Raw genomic sequence first — 10153 nt, forward strand, 5'->3', positions numbered from 1 at the left:
ATCACAGCAATATCCTGTCCTAGCATCAAACTATATTTGATGATAATTGTGCTACAAATTTTAAATAAAGGTAGCACCTAGTTTGCAATTCAATGTTTTGTGTAAGCATTCACTGAAAGTTGAATTAAAATAGTAGTAACCAAATAATATTTTCAATTATTTCAGCCAGGGTTCGTCTAGACGCAATTTGGTTTCTTCATTAGGTAAATAAAACAATGTAAAATTTATAAAGTTACGGTTTCATTTTCAAAAAACTGCAAATTCTCATTATTTGTTTTCGATGTTATCTAATGTATTTCTATATGTTTCTGTATATTTACTTACTTTATACATGCCTTTCAGGTATTTTTTCAAAATTAAATATGGCCTTTTAACTTATATAACAATATAAAAATGAGTGCTCTTGTTCTTGTAGTTTACGGCTTCATAAAAAGACCATTATTCTTCGTCATTTTATTTGCTAGAAATTTTATACCAAACATCAAAATTTTCTTATTATTATACTGCGGTACGTTTTATATTTTTTACGTAGTATTATTGATTTGTGTTCTTGAATGATTGTTTTGAACAATTATTTAATTAGAGTAATTTATTTCACATAGGTTTTTCAAAACATTGTATTGTCATAAATTAATGTTGATGGAGAATCTGAAAAATTCGATTAACATACCTACCTAACTCTTAACAACATACCAATTTTATGTGGTACCTACGAGTATACCTAAAGTACGATATAAATGTTTAATGGTTTAAGTAACAATAATGTTTATCAAAGTCAATATTCTTTAAAAGAAACGCTTTTCACTGAAACGCCTTCGAGTGAAAGCTGAAAACAAAAGCGTAACTCACCTTAAGCGAAGCTCCTCGTCCCTCGAGCACAAACAATTCGCGAGCAGTCCACCCACTGAATTACACTTTATATGCAAACAAACACCATACAATATGCCACATCGAAATCTCAATGATAATGGACTCTCCAAGTTTTTCTTTCAGTCCGTTTACTGTACTATTCACAACCTCTGGGGAAATTATGGAGGTAAATTTCCACACAAACCCTCACTTCGACGTTTCTAATGGAAAAACGTGAACACCAGAAATGTAGACAATATTTACATAAATACAACCATCGACGACATAAATATATCTGCTTCTAATCACAACTTACAACTGAATTACAACCACTTTGATTCTTGAAAGTCTTTTATGAGCCTGGGAAGATTCACAATCAGTGTTTTTCAACGTTATCACAACCATCGTAGATCGGGCTACATAGTTTATTGGAAGGGCTTCCATTCTACGTCTTTTGACTACATAATTAATGATTTAATACTATAATAAATAATTAAACTAGTCATTCACAACACTGAAGAGGTAAACATTGATTTCATCCAATTCACATCTTGCTAACTCGAGTCTCTCACGAAGAAACCAACACAGTTACATCACTGAAAATCACAATAGCGGCGGAAATCCATTTTTGATTGTGGGTTTATCTTATTGTTTTTGGCACAGAGAAGTTTTCGACAGTTTTCATGTTTCGCACGCGGGTTTTCACGAATCGCGACGCCGCAAGTTGTTCGCGAACTGAGCCTCAGAGCACGCCGCTAGAGATTATGCATTTATAAATAGTTGTATATCGTGTCGGCCCATTTCACTAACACTCGGTGCCGCACTCCGGGACGGCGAATGTCAGGTGATTTCGGAACTGTCAGTGAAACTGTTTTTCGGTTTCCCGATGCGACGTGTGTGGTGTACTGTTTGTGCTCTGTTACTAGAGGCACGCTTCCACACTGCAACTGATGAAAGGCGAAACCTGTTGAAATAGGACAGGGTGCTGTGTGTGAACGGGACGGAGGTGGTTTTGTCGGGAACTCGTCGAGTTTCAGCCGCTTATTTTGCTACGCACGAGTGTGTGCGTGTAAAGTTGCGTGCTACGAGCGCCGAATCGGTGTTAGTGAGTTGTGGAAAACTGTCTATAGGGCGCCTTCACAAACGCGCGGGATTTTCTTTGCGTATTTTTCGGGTCCCCTAATTAATCCTATTGAATGTTACATTACGAATGTTTACGTATTTTCGTAGACGGCATTGTTGTTTACATAATTTGGCGAGGGTATTGGATACTTCTATTTATGTTATGTACCTACGTACTGTCTACTTTAAATAAGACCAAGATGATTAAACTTATTTTGCTCTACATTTTATAAGGTATAAGTTTATTTGCTTAAAACAATATTAGGTTTTATTAACCTAACTAGATTTTTCGAAATACCTAATTAAGGTAACATTTAAAAATATTTCAAGTACATCTGAAACTCATAATTACCATTGCCATGATTTTGTAACTGAAAACAGTAAGAAATCTAAACCAGTAGCCTTCTAATTTATTTTCCCCGCCAAAAAACATAATCCAAATTCGGCCAGACAAACAAAATGTGGATCACGTGACCACAACCCCCAGATCCAATTAAACCAGCTGGATCGTGCCCGTCAAAGCGCCGTCATAAGAAATCGAAGGTGTCGTTGTGTTAATCAATTTAAAGTAGCATCAAGCCCAATATAAACAAGATGACACACAGACGCGGGTAATCAAATAGCACGCAGTTAGGCAGAGAGCACAAGAGCGGAGAGGCTGTGGCGGAGGCGAGATGACAACACGACGCTGCGTGCGCAGGCTTCGAAACACCCACAGGGCCCACCGCACTCACACCCGCCAGAAATCTATACCGTATCCCCCTCTGACAGTTCTGTACCAATGTACCCTTCATTATATTGGGAATCAATTGACAAATGGGCGCCTCGCTGCAGGCCCAAGGACAAACACCCATTGTTTATCTTTTTCGAATCCGCTAATGGAGCCTAGACCAGACTCCGCTGTCTGCGATCGCTATTTGTTTTCGCTAGGTCACGTGACTGCGTGTATGTCAATTACTTTCGATTTCTAGGGGGTCTATCGGCGCTGGAAAGTGGGCTAGGGACGGTGCGATGCCTTGAACGTGCATACGTTCAAGGTCCCGGGTTCATTTCTGAGTCAAAACTTATTGGAGACTCTCCCGCCAAAAACTATTATAATGTAAAAACGATAAAAGCGTTTTATGATTAACAGACTTAACTCAATAAAGATAGAGGCCTACATAAAATTAACGACTCGTGACTTTCTTGACTTAAAACTAGATCTAGATTATTAAATCTGGGAGAGTGCCTAATCTGTCTAAATTAAAGGAGCATTCTGGACAAGTTAAGACATTTAACACGACTATTTTTAATCAAATACTGGAAATTGCCGCACACGTGTATTGATTAACGTCTTAGATGACTTAAACATTATTACTTTTCTCCACTTAGGATAGGATGAAGTGGTCCTCGAACAATTTATTCAGTTCCCTTTCGCCTTGATTAGTGGAATGTGCCGGGCAATGAGAGCCTCTCATTATCGTCAAGGAAAACTGCTCTATGTCGTAAAAAACATTCTTGTAGATGTTGTCTTGTTACAAATTATATTACAGACTCAAAATGTATATCTAGAATAGCCACAGAAAAACTTTCAACAAAATATTTACATTACATGTTTTGATAATAAAGAATTTGAATTTGATCATGACTTTCTTATGAGATCAGAGCCTAAATGTAGAGTCATATTGTAGCAGTTACTCCTACGTTTAAGCAGTTACGCTGATAAACTCTATGTTTAATGATCTTCTTTTATTTCCCACCTATCTCTACCAAAACCATCATAGATGGAATTGTGTAATGCAATCGTAATCATTTGACAGTTCATAACGTACGATAAAGTTAAACGTATCGTTACGTAACGTTAAGTTTCAGTTAAACAAAGCTTTTGACAGAATAATCGTACGTTATGAACTGTCAAATGATAACGATTGCTTTACACAATTCCACCTCTGTGCACCTACCATGAGTTTACGTTAGGTGTGCTCGCTAGCGAGTACGTCAAAAATCTCTATGAAGATTTTGTGTCTTGAAAGTAGCCGCTAGGGGCGCTGCACAATATGTCATACAATTAATGTCATTTTTTTACGTAGTCGCTAGCGAGCACATCTAACGTAAACTCATGGTAAGCACACTGTGCGCTTACTATGAGTTCTCGTTAGGTGTGCTCGCTAGCGAGTACGTCAAAAATCTCTATGAAGATTTTGTTTCTTGAAAGTAGCCGCTAGGGGCGTTGCACAATATGTCATACAATTAATGGCATTTTTTTACGTAGTCGCTAGCGAGCACACCTAACGTAAACTCATGGTAAGCACACTGTATTCATTCAATGGTTTTAACTTGACAGACTTCGTAGCAGTATGATTCCTTGCAGTCTGTGATCCTAATAGAACGCACCTTTAGACTAAACAATCCCAGACGTTCAAACGATACGCACTTTGTGCGTGGGTGACTTTGGAAACAGTGTCCAATTTTTTAGGAGCGAATCAGAATCAGTAACTTAATCGATTTACGTAAAGAAAACATTTTTTATTTTCATATTTATTTATTTTTATTCTGTGTATAATTTGCTTACTTCATAGAAAAATACGTACACACAGCTAACTGCAAAGCTTAATAGACATAATGGTGCTCGAAAATAAGCGTTAACATTTTAAAATTAAAATATAGGAATTAAATTTTCAATTTTTTTTGGATTATTGTGTTGATAAATTGTTCTATAGAGCTTATTTCAAAAAAATTGAATACTGTTTGCAAAGTCACCATGTATACTTGTACCTTCCAAAATTTATTGTAGACGTTGCTAAGTTCACAATCTTTTAGATCGCTCAATTAATTCGCCCATCCCAATTGTCAGCGTGCCAACGACTAGAAATGTCTTTGTTAAAGTATAATTAGTGTAACAATGGATTGAGACAAGGCCACAATATAAAAAAAACCCGGTGAAGTAAGGATTTAAACAGCGAATCACGTGCTGTTATACGACATGCAGTCAAAGATAAAAACACAATTAAGTTATGTAAATTAGAGTATAATAAAATGTAGAGTTAATTTGAAAGTGTTTTTAAAGTTATTTCATATTATCAGATATGTACTTGTCATATAGGTAATTGCCTCCGCGCCGTGTTTATCCACAGGAGCGATACAAATAAATTAATAAATAGAACCTGTAACAAATCTGTTTCGGTTGTAACTACATTCACAAACATGCTGGTGTGAGAAATGTATTGTTAGAATGGAATACTCAGGATTTATAAATTAACGCCCGTATTCACAAACGATGATTGCGGAAAGCAGCAAATCGAACGCACAGCGTTGAATAGAGCTCTGTGATTAGTTCGTGTGTGACCCTGTGCGAACTGTGCGTCCACGCGCATTGTGAAACATAGTACCTAATGTTTGTGAATACGGGCGTAAGAGTGATCATTTTCAAAGTCGTGATGACGTAAAGCAGATTTCACATGTCTGAAAGTGTAATTCCCTCTGGGTTCCTTCAGGGAGGCCCTGAATCTGAAACGTCTGACTTGGCAGCCTTCAAGATAAGCTGAATTATTCGAGATCGCGATAAGGTTAAGGACAAGGGCGCCTTTTTCTTTTCGTTCACAAATCGTCGCCTAAAGTCATGAAGTTAACGTTAATCTTTTTTCAATTGCGAAATAAATAAAACGTCAAACGTTTTAAAATGCTTTATATTTAGTAGTTCTTTTTTTGCTTTAACAAACACGAAGGTAAAACAAAAGGTAAAAAGAAGCTAAATATGATTTTCATCCTAGTCTATGGGTAACAATAAATCTATGTAATGTAATGTAAGTATCATCTACCAAACCATTTTATATTGTTTTACTTTGCTACAGTTGGAGACAGGTTTAAATCCCTTTGAAAACAAAATGTTAGCGTGATACGCAGAATGGTGACTGTTTAATTTATGCATGTACTATAAGTTATCTATTTACGCATTTGTTTAAATATGTTCATTGATATTTTTTTTAATAAACAACTTGATAAAATCGAACTGCCTAAGCCGGGAATCGAACCCACGACCTTTCGCTTGCCGGGCGGCTGCTCTTCCAACTGAGCTACTTATGCCCGTTTTCACCATCAATCCCTAATTTTTAAGTGATCCCTATGGTAACACATAACAGGAATTTTGTTGTCGTAAGTGTCACTTAAAAAATAGGGATTGATTGTGAAAACGGGCATTAGACACTGGTCAATAACGCAATTGAACGATGATGGCGCACCCTGACAATGAGTTTGGTGGGAAAGTTTATCTATCTATGGTAATCACCACTAGTACAGTCTTCTCAGTAATTGTTCCGTAAAAATACGCTTGATTGTAAAAACAACATAATACGTTCGTAATCCACCCTTTTGTCCAAGGAAACATTGTCGTCAATGGATACAATTTCCTCTTTTTGTATTGTTTAATCTAAAAACTCATGGCTATTATTTATTTGTCCGCGACGGAAATAGGTCAGTGTCGGGCTAAAATAAAAATGCCCACTTGTCTCCCGCTAGTGATGGGACAACAAACGGGCAAGTTTTCGCGTAACCCACATAAGTATGGGATGGATGGCGTTGCTATTTTGGGAATACGAGTACCAATGCTACGAGTTGATTGATTGTTTTCAGGTTAGCAAAATTTTCAGAAACAACTTACAAAAATAATCACTACAATTATTAGTCCAGTCAATAAAGCATTATAGATGGAAAACTGTAGAACACAATTTCTGACTTCAGGACTTTACTTAGACTAGTTAGGAGGTGAACATAGCAAAAGTCCCCGCCCTTAGCCCTTGAGCCGGCGGGGAGAGGGGGGTTTAAAGGTGCCACTTTTCGGTTTTTCGCTTAATCCTCGGAAACTATGGGTCCTAGTGACATGACTACTTTGAACCAAAAAAATCATATTCAATTTGCTACAGGTGAGATCGACAAGTTTTTCTATAAATTGTATAGTTTTCGCGGCATCTGCTCTAGAAGGTCTGTAATATTGGAAATTTTATTTTTGTCTTACATGTTCCCATCAGGAGAAAATCGACTAAATCAACATTGAGCAATCATTTTAGATATGCGGGAGCATGTTAAGCCTAGTTCCAGCGAGGGGACTACACCGTGCGTATATTTAGACGAATCACTTTGAGCCACTTTTGACTCCTCATCACTCAAAAACTACTGTGCATTAACACTTCAAATTTGGCTCATGTGTTGAGACTTGAAAGATATACATTAGTTTCAAATTTCATAAATATGCCTCAAACGGTTCTTTAGATATTGACGTCCAAAAATCTACAAGTCTGACCTATACCAAATTCTAACCACTTCCAGGTGACCTCGAAGGTTCAAATTTGGCATCCAGAAAGGTAGTTATGTAAATACAAAGGAACAAATAAAAAACCAGTAAATTTTAACATTTCACTTGTGATAGATAGATTTTAGTGCTCTAAATATCGATTTTTAAACGTCAATACCTAAATAACCGTTTGAGGTATATTTATGAAATTTGAAGCTGATGTATATCTTGCAAGTCTCAATACATGAGCCAAATTTGAAGTGTTAATGCACAGTAGTTTTTGAATGATGAGGAGTCAAAAGTGGCTCTAATTGGTTCGTCTAAATAAACGCACGGTGCAGTCCCCTCCATGGAACTAGGCTTAACATGCTCCCGCATGTCTATTGTATTTGCTCAATGTTGATTTAGTCGATTTTCTCCTGAAAGGAACATGTAAGACAACAATAAAATTTCCAATTTTACAGACCTTCTAGAGCAGATGCCGCAAAAACTACACAAGATATAGAATAACTTGACGGTCTCACCTGTAGCAAATTGAATAAGCTTTTTTTGGTTCATAGTAGTCATGTCACTAGGACGCATAGTTTCCGAGGATTAAGCGAAAAACCGAAAAGTGGTACCTTTAAACCCCCCTCTCCCCGCCGGCTCAAGGGCTAAGGGCGGGGACTTTTGCTATGTTCACCTCCTAACTAGGCTAAATAAAGTCCCGAGGTCAGAAATTGTGTTCCACGGATTTCTCTCTACACCGTCGTTAAGGCATTCATTGACTGGACTATATGGTCATAATAAAGAGATACATATAAGTAGAGTAACATGATCAAAATGATCATGGATACTTTATTTGATAGCATAAGCTTATGTTTTTGTAGTACTCAGAGGAGCAGATTCACCGGTTCCGGTAAAATATCAATAATCATTTTAATCTTGCTATCGAGGAGTAACATACCTAACACAATTAACGATGAATAAGCTTAATCTCCTGAACAAAGTTGCACTAGATTTCACCTAGCTATAAAGGTCGGCCGTTTGGTGTAGTGGTTCGATTCGGACTACTATTCCGGAGGTTGCGGGTTCGATTCCCGCACAGTACGAACATTTGTGTGCATGAACATATTTGTTTGTATTGGACTGGGTGTTTTCTATGTATAATATGTATGTATTTACAAAAAAAAAGTATTTAAGTATGTTTATATCCGTTGTCTAGTACCCATAGTACAAGCTTTGCTTAGTTTGGGACTAGAAGCGCAGTGTAAAATGTCCAAGGATATTTATTTATTTTATTTATTTAAAGGTACACCAAGGGTATCAGGTACTGGTTTTACCATAGAAAAACATTGTAACCGCACATCACTAGCTTATTGTGTGTGCCCTTTTCGTGTCCACTTAGGCAGAACTAAGATGAACGAAATCGTTTGCTGGACCGACCGGTTATTGTATTTCAAAGGGTTATTTATATTTGTATCGATTGTATTGTCGTATCAAGATCTTTTGGCATGCGATAGATGCGCAGGCGTGAACCGAGATTGAATTGAATGGAAAATTTTGCAAAGCAATGAGGCTATAAAGTAGTAGTAAGTACAAACGACAATACATCGAGCTAAACACGGTGGTATTTTATACAGTGGTAATAAAGGCTACTTTACAAAGAATTTATACAGTCTGATATGCTGTCAACTGTACTTCGATTAACGGGTGCTCTTTGAACATTGTTCGGGACTATTCCCACCTCTCGTTCCCACCGCTGCAACTCCTGTGTAGCCGGGATCTACAGCTTGACCGCCAATAAAAACCCAACTAGTGAAGTTCAAGTTTGTTAAACATTGATCGTATAAATAGTTATTATGCATCTATCCAGTAACAATATTTAGTTTGTGGACTAACTAATGATAGATTTTACTCTACGGCTACGGTCTTCCAACTAAAATTACTTCTGTTTATATGCTCAAATTTTCAAAAGTGTGCATCTAGTTTTTGTTTTCTTAAAATGTTTTTTTCAGGTCAACTGTAGAAGTTAAGAAGTTCCACTGAAATTCGCAGTATACCTGTAGTGCTCTGCTGTTCCCGACCGAGACACATTGAATAGAATAGAATAGAATAGAATAATTTTTATTTGAAAGAAAGACATACAAGCAGGAAAAACATACATACACAATGAAGGAGATACACAAATTAATGTACAGATAGCTGCTTGAGCCCCTCTGACAAAAAGGCACCCGCTCAGCATACATCAAGACCGCGCCAAGGCTTGTCTCGAAACTGATTTTCAGCTGCAAACGACCTCACTTTACTTAAACCTCTTCTTAGGGTCCATTTATTTACTACACTTTTATTAAAACCTTTAAAAACTTGTACTTTTGGCGTAGTAACAGTTAGAAAACCACTTTACTTCTCAAAGTCAAAGTCAATATTTATTTATTTGCATGGACTATTAAAAATAGTGCTTACAAATCGTCAAATATTAAATTAAAAATAAAATAAAAGACTAATAAAAAATAAAGGTTTGCTCTTATGGAGCCTTCACATGTCTCATAATCTTTTTGCCCTACCAGCGCTTCGAGACTAACAACAACTCTAACGCAACATTTCACATATTAACATAATAAAAATCCGTTGTTTTTCAATAAATTGTAAAGAACCCTCTGCTATCAAATGTAACTCTCGCTTGAACGCTTATTTACTCGCAAGCCAAGGTATAAGTAGGCGCCATTTCTTCCTACAATATTACTACGTTATGTCATTGTCACTGTACTCTGTTATTAAAGTCACCGTAGGTTGTTTAGGTATTTACTGCGTCACTACTTGGATAATTGAAATTGATACATTTTTATTACATTTACCTTATTTGAATAAAATATTTTTCACGTGAAATGACGCTTGAACGCATTGTGATAGACTTTGGGAAGAATATAAGTATGA

At 36.7% G+C, this 10153-nt stretch overlaps 1 long non-coding RNA gene across 1 annotated transcript in view; it reads right to left on the bottom strand.

Annotated features, from left to right (window-relative positions):
- The window catches only part of LOC135080385 (uncharacterized), a 206549-nt gene extending 204794 nt beyond the window's left edge, over window positions 1–1755 (bottom strand). The window contains exon 1 of the long non-coding RNA XR_010258996.1: window positions 850–1755. This is a non-coding gene — a long non-coding RNA (uncharacterized LOC135080385). The remainder of the gene's footprint in view (window positions 1–849) is intronic.
- Window positions 1756–10153: the final 8398 nt, after the last annotated feature.

The sequence above is a fragment of the Ostrinia nubilalis genome, chromosome 18 (assembly GCF_963855985.1).
Source record: "Ostrinia nubilalis chromosome 18, ilOstNubi1.1, whole genome shotgun sequence".
Classification (NCBI taxonomy): domain Eukaryota; kingdom Metazoa; phylum Arthropoda; class Insecta; order Lepidoptera; family Crambidae; genus Ostrinia; species Ostrinia nubilalis.